Below are 15,101 nucleotides of genomic sequence, written 5' to 3' on the forward strand. Positions count from 1 at the left end.
AAACCCGGCAATGCAATTCACATGTTCATCGCCGTGCTGTTGCTATTGGCAAAATGGGAACGATACAATTTTTAAATCGAAACGTGCTTAATAAAAAAGGGCCCTAATTACTTAATCTCCATCTAAGATAGTTTATTATATTCTTTTTTTAACAGAGTCCTTTGGCTAATCCAGTTGGCTAAAACTAAATCACATTTTGGCCAATAGGATTGTAAGCAGGCCCACCATGGTAAGGTAGACTCTATTAGGGCGGGTTAGGTGATGGGAGTGAGAGAGGAATAGAGTATAGCGTTTTGGAGAGGGAAGAGGGGGATAGGTGGTCTTAAAGGGTTCCACTCTTACACCATCAAGTGCAAAGTCGGGGAACACAGCGACCACCTGATAAATAATTGGGATCCAGCTGGTCCCCCTTAGGCCGGGTTCAACACTGGGATCGCAAAAGGCAAATCGCAATCGCCTATGGAGTGTAATTGCATATCTACCAAGCAATTGTGGCTCCATGTTACAGTGATTGCGTTTTTCTGTCTCATTCCAGAGAATGAGAATGGCTTCTAACTGCCAGCAAAATGTTGCACGCAGTGCACTTTTGCGATATACGCACATCACAGGCACTGCAAGGATTTACCGCAGTGCTTTGCTGAATACCGGCTATCAGCAAAGAGCAGAAAAACTACTTATTAAAGCACCCCAAGTGTAAACTGGCCCTTAAGAGAACTTTATTGGTGATTACAAATTGTTGCAACCTGCAATGTAGAACTCAGGGGCGTATTTAAAATGATTTAAATATACCCCAAATTCTAATAATCGCCTCCTCATCCCCATAGCCATACCAATCCTCACCAAAAAGGTACAAAGCATAGAACTGCAAACAAAACAAAAAAAGATGCAGGCCAACAATTGTAATTCTGGAAAATACCAATTGCACTAGCAAAAACCCAGCAATGCAATTCACATGTTCATCGCCGTGCTGTTGCTATTGGAAAAATGTAAACGATACAATTTTTAAATCGAAACATGCTTAATAAAAAAGGGCGCTAATTAGTTAATCTCCATCTAAGATAGTTTATTATATTCTTTTTTTAACAGAGTCCTTTGGCTAATCCAGTTGGCTAAAACTAAATCACATTTTGGCCAATAGGATTGTAAGCCGGCCCACCATGGTAAGGTAGACTCTATTAGGGCGGGTTAGGTGATGGGAGTGAGAGAGGAATAGAGTATAGCGTTTTGGAGAGGGAAGAGGGGGATAGGTGGTCTTAAAGGGTTCCACTCTTACACCATCAAGTGCAAAGTCGGGGAACACAACGACCACCTGATAAATAATTGGGATCCAGCTGGTCCCCCTTAGGCCGGGTTCAACACTGGGATTGCAAAAGGCAAATCGCAATCACCTATGGAGTGTAATTGCATTTCTACCAAGCAATTGTGGCTCCATGTTACAGTGATTGCGTTTTTCTGTCTCATTCCAGAGAATGAGAATGGCTTCTAACTGCCAGCAAAATGTTGCACGCAGTGCACTTTTGCGATATACGCACATCACAGGCACTGCAAGGATTTACCGCAGTGCTTTGCTGAATACCGGCTATCAGCAAAGAGCAGAAAAACTACTTATTAAAGCACCCCAAGTGTAAACTGGCCCTTAAGAGAACTTTATTGGTGATTACAAATTGTTGCAACCTGCAGAGTAGAACTCAGGGGCATATTTAAAATGATTTCAATATACCCCCAAATTCTAATAATGGCCTCCTCCTCCCCATAGCCATACCAATCCTCACCAAAAAGGGTCAAAGCATAGAAACGCAAACAAAACAAAAAAAGATGCAGGCCAACAATTGTAATTCTGGATAATACCAATTGCACTAGCAAAAACCCGGCAATGCAATTCACATGTTCATCGCCGTGCTGTTGCTATTGGCAAAATGGGAACGATACAATTTTTAAATCGAAACGTGCTTAATAAAAAGGGCCCTAATTACTTAATCTCCATCTAAGATAGTTTATTATATTCTTTTTTTAACAGAGTCCTTTGGCTAATCCAGTTGGCTAAAACTAAATCACATTTTGGCCAATAGGATTGTAAGCCGGCCCACCATGGTAAGGTAGACTCTATTAGGGCGGGTTAGGGAATAGGAGTGAGAGAGGAATAGGGGATAGCGTTTTGGAGAAGGAAGATGGGGATAGGTGGTCTTAAGGGGTACCACTCTTACACCATCAAGTGCAAAGTCGGGGAACACAGCGACCACCTGATAAATAATTGGGATCCAGCTGGTCCCCCTTAGGCCGGGTTCAACACTGGGATCGCAAAAGGCAAATCGCAATCGCCTATGGAGTGTAATTGCATATCTACCAAGCAATTGTGGCTCCATGTTACAGTGATTGCGTTTTTCAGTCTCATTCCAGAGAATGAGAATGGCGTTCTAACTGCCAGCAAAATGTTACACGCAGTGCACTTTTGCGATATACGCACATCACAGGCACTGCAAGGATTTACCGCAGTGCTTTGCTCAATACCGGCTATCAGCAAAGAGCAGAAAAACTACTTATAAAAGCACCCCAAGTGTGAACTGGCCCTTAAGAGAACTTTATTGGTGATTACAAATTGTTGCAACCTGCAATGTAGAACTCAGGGGCGTATTTAAAATGATTTAAATATACCCCCAAATTCTAATAATCGCCTCCTCCTCCCCATAGCCATACCAATCCTCACCAAAAAGGTACAAAGCATAGAACTGCAAACAAAACAAAAAAAGATGCAGGCCAACAATTGTAATTCTGGAAAATACCAATTGCACTAGCAAAAACCCGGCAATGCAATTCACATGTTCATCGCCGTGCTGTTGCTATTGGAAACATGTAAACGATACAATTTTTAAATCGAAACATGCTTAATAAAAAAGGGCGCTAATTAGTTAATCTCCATCTAAGATAGTTTATTATATTCTTTTTTTAACAGAGTCCTTTGGCTAATCCAGTTGGCTAAAACTAAATCACATTTTGGCCAATAGGATTGTAAGCAGGCCCACCATGGTAAGGTAGACTCTATTAGGGCGGGTTAGGTGATGGGAGTGAGAGAGGAATAGAGTATAGCGTTTTGGAGAGGGAAGAGGGGGATAGGTGGTCTTAAAGGGTTCCACTCTTACACCATCAAGTGCAAAGTCGGGGAACACAACGACCACCTGATAAATAATTGGGATCCAGCTGGTCCCCCTTAGGCCGGGTTCAATACTGGGATTGCAAAAGGCAAATCGCAATCACCTATGGAGTGTAATTGCATTTCTACCAAGCAATTGTGGCTCCATGTTACAGTGATTGCGTTTTTCTGTCTCATTCCAGAGAATGAGAATGGCTTCTAACTGCCAGCAAAATGTTGCACGCAGTGCACTTTTGCGATATACGCACATCACAGGCACTGCAAGGATTTACCGCAGTGCTTTGCTGAATACCGGCTATCAGCAAAGAGCAGAAAAACTACTTATTAAAGCACCCCAAGTGTAAACTGGCCCTTAAGAGAACTTTATTGGTGATTACAAATTGTTGCAACCTGCAGAGTAGAACTCAGGGGCATATTTAAAATGATTTAAATATACCCCAAATTCTAATAATGGCCTCCTCCTCCCCATAGCCATACCAATCCTCACCAAAAAGGGTCAAAGCATAGAAACGCAAACAAAACAAAAAAAGATGCAGGCCAACAATTGTAATTCTGGAAAATACCAATTGCACTAGCAAAAACCCGGCAATGCAATTCACATGTTCATCGCCGTGCTGTTGCTATTGGCAAAATGGGAACGATACAATTTTTAAATCGAAACGTGCTTAATAAAAAGGGCCCTAATTACTTAATCTCCATCTAAGATAGTTTATTATATTCTTTTTTTAACAAAGTCCTTTGGCTAATCCAGTTGGCTAAAACTAAATCACATTTTGGCCAATAGGATTGTAAGCCGGCCCACCATGGTAAGGTAGACTCTATTAGGGCGGGTTAGGGAATAGGAGTGAGAGAGGAATAGGGGATAGCGTTTTGGAGAAGGAAGATGGGTATAGGTGGTCTTAAGGGGTACCACTCTTACACCATCAAGTGCAAAGTCGGGGAACACAGCGACCACCTGATAAATAATTGGGATCCAGCTGGTCCCCCTTAGGCCGGGTTCAACACTGGGATCGCAAAAGGCAAATCGCAATCGCCTATGGAGTGTAATTGCATATCTATCAAGCAATTGTGGCTCCATGTTACAGTGATTGCGTTTTTCAGTCTCATTCCAGAGAATGAGAATGGCGTTCTAACTGCCAGCAAAATGTTACACGCAGTGCACTTTTGCGATATACGCACATCACAGGCACTGCAAGGATTTACCGCAGTGCTTTGCTGAATACCGGCTATCAGCAAAGAGCAGAAAAACTACTTATAAAAGCACCCCAAGTGTGAACTGGCCCTTAAGAGAACTTTATTGGTGATTACAAATTGTTGCAACCTGCAATGTAGAACTCAGGGGCGTATTTAAAATGATTTAAATATACCCCCAAATTCTAATAATGGCCTCCTCCTCCCCATAGCCATACCAATCCTCACCAAAAAGGTACAAAGCATAGAACTGCAAACAAAGCAAAAAAAGATGCAGGCCAACAATTGTAATTCTGGAAAATACCAATTGCACTAGCAAAAACCCGGCAATGCAATTCACATGTTCATCGCCGTGCTGTTGCTATTGGCAAAATGGGAACGATACAATTTTTAAATCGAAACGTGCTTAATAAAAAAGGGCCCTAATTACTTAATCTCCATCTAAGATAGTTTATTATATTCTTTTTTTAACAGAGTCCTTTGGCTAATCCAGTTGGCTAAAACTAAATCACATTTTGGCCAATAGGATTGTAAGCCGGCCCACCATGGTAAGGTAGACTCTATTAGGGCGGGTTAGGGAATAGGAGTGAGAGAGGAATAGGGGATAGCGTTTTGGAGAAGGAAGATGGGGATAGGTGGTCTTAAGGGGTACCACTCTTACACCATCAAGTGCAAAGTCGGGGAACACAGCGACCACCTGATAAATAATTGGGATCCAGCTGGTCCCCCTTAGGCCGGGTTCAACACTGGGATCGCAAAAGGCAAATTGCAATCGCCTATGGAGTGTAATTGCATATCTACCAAGCAATTGTGGCTCCATGTTACAGTGATTGCGTTTTTCAGTCTCATTCCAGAGAATGAGAATGGCGTTCTAACTGCCAGCAAAATGTTACACGCAGTGCACTTTTGCGATATACGCACATCACAGGCACTGCAAGGATTTACCGCAGTGCTTTGCTGAATACCGGCTATCAGCAAAGAGCAGAAAAACTACTTATAAAAGCACCCCAAGTGTGAACTGGCCCTTAAGAGAACTTTATTGGTGATTACAAATTGTTGCAACCTGCAATGTAGAACTCAGGGGCGTATTTAAAATGATTTAAATATACCCCAAATTCTAATAATCGCCTCCTCATCCCCATAGCCATACCAATCCTCACCAAAAAGGTACAAAGCATAGAACTGCAAACAAAACAAAAAAAGATGCAGGCCAACAATTGTAATTCTGGAAAATACCAATTGCACTAGCAAAAACCCAGCAATGCAATTCACATGTTCATCGCCGTGCTGTTGCTATTGGAAAAATGTAAACGATACAATTTTTAAATCGAAACATGCTTAATAAAAAAGGGCGCTAATTAGTTAATCTCCATCTAAGATAGTTTATTATATTCTTTTTTTAACAGAGTCCTTTGGCTAATCCAGTTGGCTAAAACTAAATCACATTTTGGCCAATAGGATTGTAAGCCGGCCCACCATGGTAAGGTAGACTCTATTAGGGCGGGTTAGGTGATGGGAGTGAGAGAGGAATAGAGTATAGCGTTTTGGAGAGGGAAGAGGGGGATAGGTGGTCTTAAAGGGTTCCACTCTTACACCATCAAGTGCAAAGTCGGGGAACACAACGACCACCTGATAAATAATTGGGATCCAGCTGGTCCCCCTTAGGCCGGGTTCAATACTGGGATTGCAAAAGGCAAATCGCAATCACCTATGGAGTGTAATTGCATTTCTACCAAGCAATTGTGGCTCCATGTTACAGTGATTGCGTTTTTCTGTCTCATTCCAGAGAATGAGAATGGCTTCTAACTGCCAGCAAAATGTTGCACGCAGTGCACTTTTGCGATATACGCACATCACAGGCACTGCAAGGATTTACCGCAGTGCTTTGCTGAATACCGGCTATCAGCAAAGAGTAGAAAAACTACTTATTAAAGCACCCCAAGTGTAAACTGGCCCTTAAGAGAACTTTATTGGTGATTACAAATTGTTGCAACTTGCAGAGTAGAACTCAGGGGCATATTTAAAATGATTTAAATATACCCCCAAATTCTAATAATGGCCTCCTCCTCCCCATAGCCATACCAATCCTCACCAAAAAGGGTGAAAGCATAGAAACGCAAACAAAACAAAAAAAGATGCAGGCCAACAATTGTAATTCTGGAAAATACCAATTGCACTAGCAAAAACCCGGCAATGCAATTCACATGTTCATCGCCGTGCTGTTGCTATTGGCAAAATGGGAACGATACAATTTTTAAATCGAAACGTGCTTAATAAAAAGGGCCCTAATTACTTAATCTCCATCTAAGATAGTTTATTATATTCTTTTTTTAACAGAGTCCTTTGGCTAATCCAGTTGGCTAAAACTAAATCACATTTTGGCCAATAGGATTGTAAGCCGGCCCACCATGGTAAGGTAGACTCTATTAGGGCGGGTTAGGGAATAGGAGTGAGAGAGGAATAGGGGATAGCGTTTTGGAGAAGGAAGATGGGGATAGGTGGTCTTAAGGGGTACCACTCTTACACCATCAAGTGCAAAGTCGGGGAACACAGCGACCACCTGATAAATAATTGGGATCCAGCTGGTCCCCCTTAGGCCGGGTTCAACACTGGGATCGCAAAAGGCAAATTGCAATCGCCTATGGAGTGTAATTGCATATCTACCAAGCAATTGTGGCTCCATGTTACAGTGATTGCGTTTTTCAGTCTCATTCCAGAGAATGAGAATGGCGTTCTAACTGCCAGCAAAATGTTACACGCAGTGCACTTTTGCGATATACGCACATCACAGGCACTGCAAGGATTTACCGCAGTGCTTTGCTGAATACCGGCTATCAGCAAAGAGCAGAAAAACTACTTATAAAAGCACCCCAAGTGTGAACTGGCCCTTAAGAGAACTTTATTGGTGATTACAAATTGTTGCAACCTGCAATGTAGAACTCAGGGGCGTATTTAAAATGATTTAAATATACCCCAAATTCTAATAATCGCCTCCTCATCCCCATAGCCATACCAATCCTCACCAAAAAGGTACAAAGCATAGAACTGCAAACAAAACAAAAAAAGATGCAGGCCAACAATTTTAATTCTGGAAAATACCAATTGCACTAGCAAAAACCCAGCAATGCAATTCACATGTTCATCGCCGTGCTGTTGCTATTGGAAAAATGTAAACGATACAATTTTTAAATCGAAACATGCTTAATAAAAAAGGGCGCTAATTAGTTAATCTCCATCTAAGATAGTTTATTATATTCTTTTTTTAACAGAGTCCTTTGGCTAATCCAGTTGGCTAAAACTAAATCACATTTTGGCCAATAGGATTGTAAGCCGGCCCACCATGGTAAGGTAGACTCTATTAGGGCGGGTTAGGTGATGGGAGTGAGAGAGGAATAGAGTATAGCGTTTTGGAGAGGGAAGAGGGGGATAGGTGGTCTTAAAGGGTTCCACTCTTACACCATCAAGTGCAAAGTCGGGGAACACAACGACCACCTGATAAATAATTGGGATCCAGCTGGTCCCCCTTAGGCCGGGTTCAATACTGGGATTGCAAAAGGCAAATCGCAATCACCTATGGAGTGTAATTGCATTTCTACCAAGCAATTGTGGCTCCATGTTACAGTGATTGCGTTTTTCTGTCTCATTCCAGAGAATGAGAATGGCTTCTAACTGCCAGCAAAATGTTGCACGCAGTGCACTTTTGCGATATACGCACATCACAGGCACTGCAAGGATTTACCGCAGTGCTTTGCTGAATACCGGCTATCAGCAAAGAGTAGAAAAACTACTTAATAAAGCACCCCAAGTGTAAACTGGCCCTTAAGAGAACTTTATTGGTGATTACAAATTGTTGCAACTTGCAGAGTAGAACTCAGGGGCATATTTAAAATGATTTAAATATACCCCCAAATTCTAATAATGGCCTCCTCCTCCCCATAGCCATACCAATCCTCACCAAAAAGGGTGAAAGCATAGAAACGCAAACAAAACAAAAAAAGATGCAGGCCAACAATTGTAATTCTGGAAAATACCAATTGCACTAGCAAAAACCCGGCAATGCAATTCACATGTTCATCGCCGTGCTGTTGCTATTGGCAAAATGGGAACGATACAATTTTTAAATCGAAACGTGCTTAATAAAAAAGGGCCCTAATTACTTAATCTCCATCTAAGATAGTTTATTATATTCTTTTTTTAACAGAGTCCTTTGGCTAATCCAGTTGGCTAAAACTGAATCACATTTTGGCCAATAGGATTGTAAGCCGGCCCACCATGGTAAGGTAGACTCTATTAGGGCGGGTTAGGGAATAGGAGTGAGAGAGGAATAGGGGATAGCGTTTTGGAGAAGGAATATGGGGATAGGTGGTCTTAAGGGGTACCACTCTTACACCATCAAGTGCAAAGTCGGGGAACACAGCGACCACCTCATAAATAATTGGGATCCAGCTGGTCCCCCTTAGGCCGGGTTCAACACTGGGATCGCAAAAGGCAAATCGCAATCGCCTATGGAGTGTAATTGCATATCTACCAAGCAATTGTGGCTCCATGTTACAGTGATTGCGTTTTTCAGTCTCATTCCAGAGAATGAGAATGGCGTTCTAACTGCCAGCAAAATGTTACACGCAGTGCACTTTTGCGATATATACGCACATCACAGGCACTGCAAGGATTTACCGCAGTGCTTTGCTCAATACCGGCTATCAGCAAAGAGCAGAAAAACTACTTATAAAAGCACCCCAAGTGTGAACTGGCCCTTAAGAGAACTTTATTGGTGATTACAAATTGTTGCAACCTGCAATGTAGAACTCAGGGGCGTATTTAAAATGATTTAAATATACCCCCAAATTCTAATAATCGCCTCCTCCTCCCCATAGCCATACCAATCCTCACCAAAAAGGTACAAAGCATAGAACTGCAAACAAAACAAAAAAAGATGCAGGCCAACAATTGTAATTCTGGAAAATACCAATTGCACTAGCAAAAACCCGGCAATGCAATTCACATGTTCATCGCCGTGCTGTTGCTATTGGAAATATGTAAACGATACAATTTTTAAATCGAAACATGCTTAATAAAAAAGGGCGCTAATTAGTTAATCTCCATCTAAGATAGTTTATTATATTCTTTTTTTAACAGAGTCCTTTGGCTAATCCAGTTGGCTAAAACTAAATCACATTTTGGCCAATAGGATTGTAAGCCGGCCCACCATGGTAAGGTAGACTCTATTAGGGCGGGTTAGGTGATGGGAGTGAGAGAGGAATAGAGTATAGCGTTTTGGAGAGGGAAGAGGGGGATAGGTGGTCTTAAAGGGTTCCACTCTTACACCATCAAGTGCAAAGTCGGGGAACACAACCACCACCTGATAAATAATTGGGATCCAGCTGGTCCCCCTGAGGCCGGGTTCAATACTGGGATTGCAAAAGGCAAATCGCAATCACCTATGGAGTGTAATTGCATTTCTACCAAGCAATTGTGGCTCCATGTTACAGTGATTGCGTTTTTCTGTCTCATTCCAGAGAATGAGAATGGCTTCTAACTGCCAGCAAAATGTTGCACGCAGTGCACTTTTGCGATATACGCACATCACAGGCACTGCAAGGATTTACCGCAGTGCTTTGCTGAATACCGGCTATCAGCAAAGAGCAGAAAAACTACTTATTAAAGCACCCCAAGTGTAAACTGGCCCTTAAGAGAACTTTATTGGTGATTACAAATTGTTGCAACCTGCAGAGTAGACTCAGGGGCATATTTAAAATGATTTAAATATACCCCCAAATTCTAATAATGGCCTCCTCCTCCCCATAGCCATACCAATCCTCACCAAAAAGGGTCAAAGCATAGAAACGCAAACAAAACAAAAAAAGATGCAGGCCAACAATTGTAATTCTGGAAAATACCAATTGCACTAGCAAAAACCCGGCAATGCAATTCACATGTTCATCGCCGTGCTGTTGCTATTGGCAAAATGGGAACGATACAATTTTTAAATCGAAACGTGCTTAATAAAAAAGGGCCCTAATTACTTAATCTTCATCTAAGATAGTTTATTATATTCTTTTTTTAACAGAGTCCTTTGGCTAATCCAGTTGGCTAAAACTAAATCACATTTTGGCCAATAGGATTGTAAGCAGGCCCACCATGGTAAGGTAGACTCTATTAGGGCGGGTTAGGTGATGGGAGTGAGAGAGGAATAGAGTATAGCGTTTTGGAGAGGGAAGAGGGGGATAGGTGGTCTTAAAGGGTTCCACTCTTACACCATCAAGTGCAAAGTCGGGGAACACAACGACCACCTGATAAATAATTGGGATCTAGCTGGTCCCCCTTAGGCCGGGTTCAATACTGGGATTGCAAAAGGCAAATCGCAATCACCTATGGAGTGTAATTGCATTTCTACCAAGCAATTGTGGCTCCATGTTACAGTGATTGCGTTTTTCTGTCTCATTCCAGAGAATGAGAATGGCTTCTAACTGCCAGCAAAATGTTGCACGCAGTGCACTTTTGCGATATACGCACATCACAGGCACTGCAAGGATTTACCGCAGTGCTTTGCTGAATACCGGCTATCAGCAAAGAGCAGAAAAACTACTTATTAAAGCACCCCAAGTGTAAACTGGCCCTTAAGAGAACTTTATTGGTGATTACAAATTGTTGCAACCTGCAGAGTAGAACTCAGGGGCATATTTCAAATGATTTAAATATACCCCCAAATTCTAATAATGGCCTCCTCCTCCCCATAGCCATACCAATCCTCACCAAAAAGGGTCAAAGCATAGAAACGCAAACAAAACAAAAAAAGATGCAGGCCAACAATTGTAATTCTGGATAATACCAATTGCACTAGCAAAAACCCGGCAATGCAATTCACATGTTCATCGCCGTGCTGTTGCTATTGGCAAAATGGGAACGATACAATTTTTAAATCGAAACGTGCTTAATAAAAAGGGCCCTAATTACTTAATCTCCATCTAAGATAGTTTATTATATTCTTTTTTTAACAGAGTCCTTTGGCTAATCCAGTTGGCTAAAACTAAATCACATTTTGGCCAATAGGATTGTAAGCCGGCCCACCATGGTAAGGTAGACTCTATTAGGGCGGGTTAGGGAATAGGAGTGAGAGAGGAATAGGGGATAGCGTTTTGGAGAAGGAAGATGGGGATAGGTGGTCTTAAGGGGTACCACTCTTACACCATCAAGTGCAAAGTCGGGGAACACAGCGACCACCTGATAAATAATTGGGATCCAGCTGGTCCCCCTTAGGCCGGGTTCAACACTGGGATCGCAAAAGGCAAATTGCAATCGCCTATGGAGTGTAATTGCATATCTACCAAGCAATTGTGGCTCCATGTTACAGTGATTGCGTTTTTCAGTCTCATTCCAGAGAATGAGAATGGCGTTCTAACTGCCAGCAAAATGTTACACGCAGTGCACTTTTGCGATATACGCACATCACAGGCACTGCAAGGATTTACCGCAGTGCTTTGCTGAATACCGGCTATCAGCAAAGAGCAGAGAAACTACTTATAAAAGCACCCCAAGTGTGAACTGGCCCTTAAGAGAACTTTATTGGTGATTACAAATTGTTGCAACCTGCAATGTAGAACTCAGGGGCGTATTTAAAATGATTTAAATATACCCCAAATTCTAATAATCGCCTCCTCATCCCCATAGCCATACCAATCCTCACCAAAAAGGTACAAAGCATAGAACTGCAAACAAAACAAAAAAAGATGCAGGCCAACAATTTTAATTCTGAAAAATACCAATTGCACTAGCAAAAACCCAGCAATGCAATTCACATGTTCATCGCCGTGCTGTTGCTATTGGAAAAATGTAAACGATACAATTTTTAAATCGAAACATGCTTAATAAAAAAGGGCGCTAATTAGTTAATCTCCATCTAAGATAGTTTATTATATTCTTTTTTTAACAGAGTCCTTTGGCTAATCCAGTTGGCTAAAACTAAATCACATTTTGGCCAATAGGATTGTAAGCCGGCCCACCATGGTAAGGTAGACTCTATTAGGGCGGGTTAGGTGATGGGAGTGAGAGAGGAATAGAGTATAGCGTTTTGGAGAGGGAAGAGGGGGATAGGTGGTCTTAAAGGGTTCCACTCTTACACCATCAAGTGCAAAGTCGGGGAACACAACGACCACCTGATAAATAATTGGGATCCAGCTGGTCCCCCTTAGGCCGGGTTCAATACTGGGATTGCAAAAGGCAAATCGCAATCACCTATGGAGTGTAATTGCATTTCTACCAAGCAATTGTGGCTCCATGTTACAGTGATTGCGTTTTTCTGTCTCATTCCAGAGAATGAGAATGGCTTCTAACTGCCAGCAAAATGTTGCACGCAGTGCACTTTTGCGATATACGCACATCACAGGCACTGCAAGGATTTACCGCAGTGCTTTGCTGAATACCGGCTATCAGCAAAGAGTAGAAAAACTACTTATTAAAGCACCCCAAGTGTAAACTGGCCCTTAAGAGAACTTTATTGGTGATTACAAATTGTTGCAACTTGCAGAGTAGAACTCAGGGGCATATTTAAAATGATTTAAATATACCCCCAAATTCTAATAATGGCCTCCTCCTCCCCATAGCCATACCAATCCTCACCAAAAAGGGTGAAAGCATAGAAACGCAAACAAAACAAAAAAAGATGCAGGCCAACAATTGTAATTCTGGAAAATACCAATTGCACTAGCAAAAACCCGGCAATGCAATTCACATGTTCATCGCCGTGCTGTTGCTATTGGCAAAATGGGAACGATACAATTTTTAAATCGAAACGTGCTTAATAAAAAAGGGCCCTAATTACTTAATCTCCATCTAAGATAGTTTATTATATTCTTTTTTTAACAGAGTCCTTTGGCTAATCCAGTTGGCTAAAACTGAATCACATTTTGGCCAATAGGATTGTAAGCCGGCCCACCATGGTAAGGTAGACTCTATTAGGGCGGGTTAGGGAATAGGAGTGAGAGAGGAATAGGGGATAGCGTTTTGGAGAAGGAAGATGGGGATAGGTGGTCTTAAGGGGTACCACTCTTACACCATCAAGTGCAAAGTCGGGGAACACAGCGACCACCTGATAAATAATTGGGATCCAGCTGGTCCCCCTTAGGCCGGGTTCAACACTGGGATCGCAAAAGGCAAATCGCAATCGCCTATGGAGTGTAATTGCATATCTACCAAGCAATTGTGGCTCCATGTTACAGTGATTGCGTTTTTCAGTCTCATTCCAGAGAATGAGAATGGCGTTCTAACTGCCAGCAAAATGTTACACGCAGTGCACTTTTGCGATATATACGCACATCACAGGCACTGCAAGGATTTACCGCACTGCTTTGCTTAATACCGGCTATCAGCAAAGAGCAGAAAAACTACTTATAAAAGCACCCCAAGTGTGAACTGGCCCTTAAGAGAACTTTATTGGTGATTACAAATTGTTGCAACCTGCAATGTAGAACTCAGGGGCGTATTTAAAATGATTTAAATATACCCCCAAATTCTAATAATCGCCTCCTCCTCCCCATAGCCATACCAATCCTCACCAAAAAGGTACAAAGCATAGAACTGCAAACAAAACAAAAAAAGATGCAGGCCAACAATTGTAATTCTGGAAAATACCAATTGCACTAGCAAAAACCCGGCAATGCAATTCACATGTTCATCGCCGTGCTGTTGCTATTGGAAATATGTAAACGATACAATTTTTAAATCGAAACATGCTTAATAAAAAAGGGCGCTATTTAGTTAATCTCCATCTAAGATAGTTTATTATATTCTTTTTTTAACAGAGTCCTTTGGCTAATCCAGTTGGCTAAAACTAAATCACATTTTGGCCAATAGGATTGTAAGCCGGCCCACCATGGTAAGGTAGACTCTATTAGGGCGGGTTAGGTGATGGGAGTGAGAGAGGAATAGAGTATAGCGTTTTGGAGAGGGAAGAGGGGGATAGGTGGTCTTAAAGGGTTCCACTCTTACACCATCAAGTGCAAAGTCGGGGAACACAACCACCACCTGATAAATAATTGGGATCCAGCTGGTCCCCCTGAGGCCGGGTTCAATACTGGGATTGCAAAAGGCAAATCGCAATCACCTATGGAGTGTAATTGCATTTCTACCAAGCAATTGTGGCTCCATGTTACAGTGATTGCGTTTTTCTGTCTCATTCCAGAGAATGAGAATGGCTTCTAACTGCCAGCAAAATGTTGCACGCAGTGCACTTTTGCGATATACGCACATCACAGGCACTGCAAGGATTTACCGCAGTGCTTTGCTGAATACCGGCTATCAGCAAAGAGCAGAAAAACTACTTATTAAAGCACCCCAAGTGTAAACTGGCCCTTAAGAGAACTTTATTGGTGATTACAAATTGTTGCAACCTGCAGAGTAGAACTCAGGGGCATATTTAAAATGATTTAAATATACCCCCAAATTCTAATAATGGCCTCCTCCTCCCCATAGCCATACCAATCCTCACCAAAAAGGGTCAAAGCATAGAAACGCAAACAAAACAAAAAAAGATGCAGGCCAACAATTGTAATTCTGGAAAATACCAATTGCACTAGCAAAAACCCGGCAATGCAATTCACATGTTCATCGCCGTGCTGTTGCTATTGGCAAAATGGGAACGATACAATTTTTAAATCGAAACGTGCTTAATAAAAAAGGGCCCTAATTACTTAATCTCCATCTAAGATAGTTTATTATATTCTTTTTTTAACAGAGTCCTTTGGCTAATCCAGTTGGCTAAAACTAA

The sequence above is a fragment of the Hyperolius riggenbachi genome, chromosome 9 (genome assembly GCF_040937935.1).
Source record: "Hyperolius riggenbachi isolate aHypRig1 chromosome 9, aHypRig1.pri, whole genome shotgun sequence".
Taxonomy (NCBI): Eukaryota; Metazoa; Chordata; class Amphibia; order Anura; family Hyperoliidae; genus Hyperolius; species Hyperolius riggenbachi.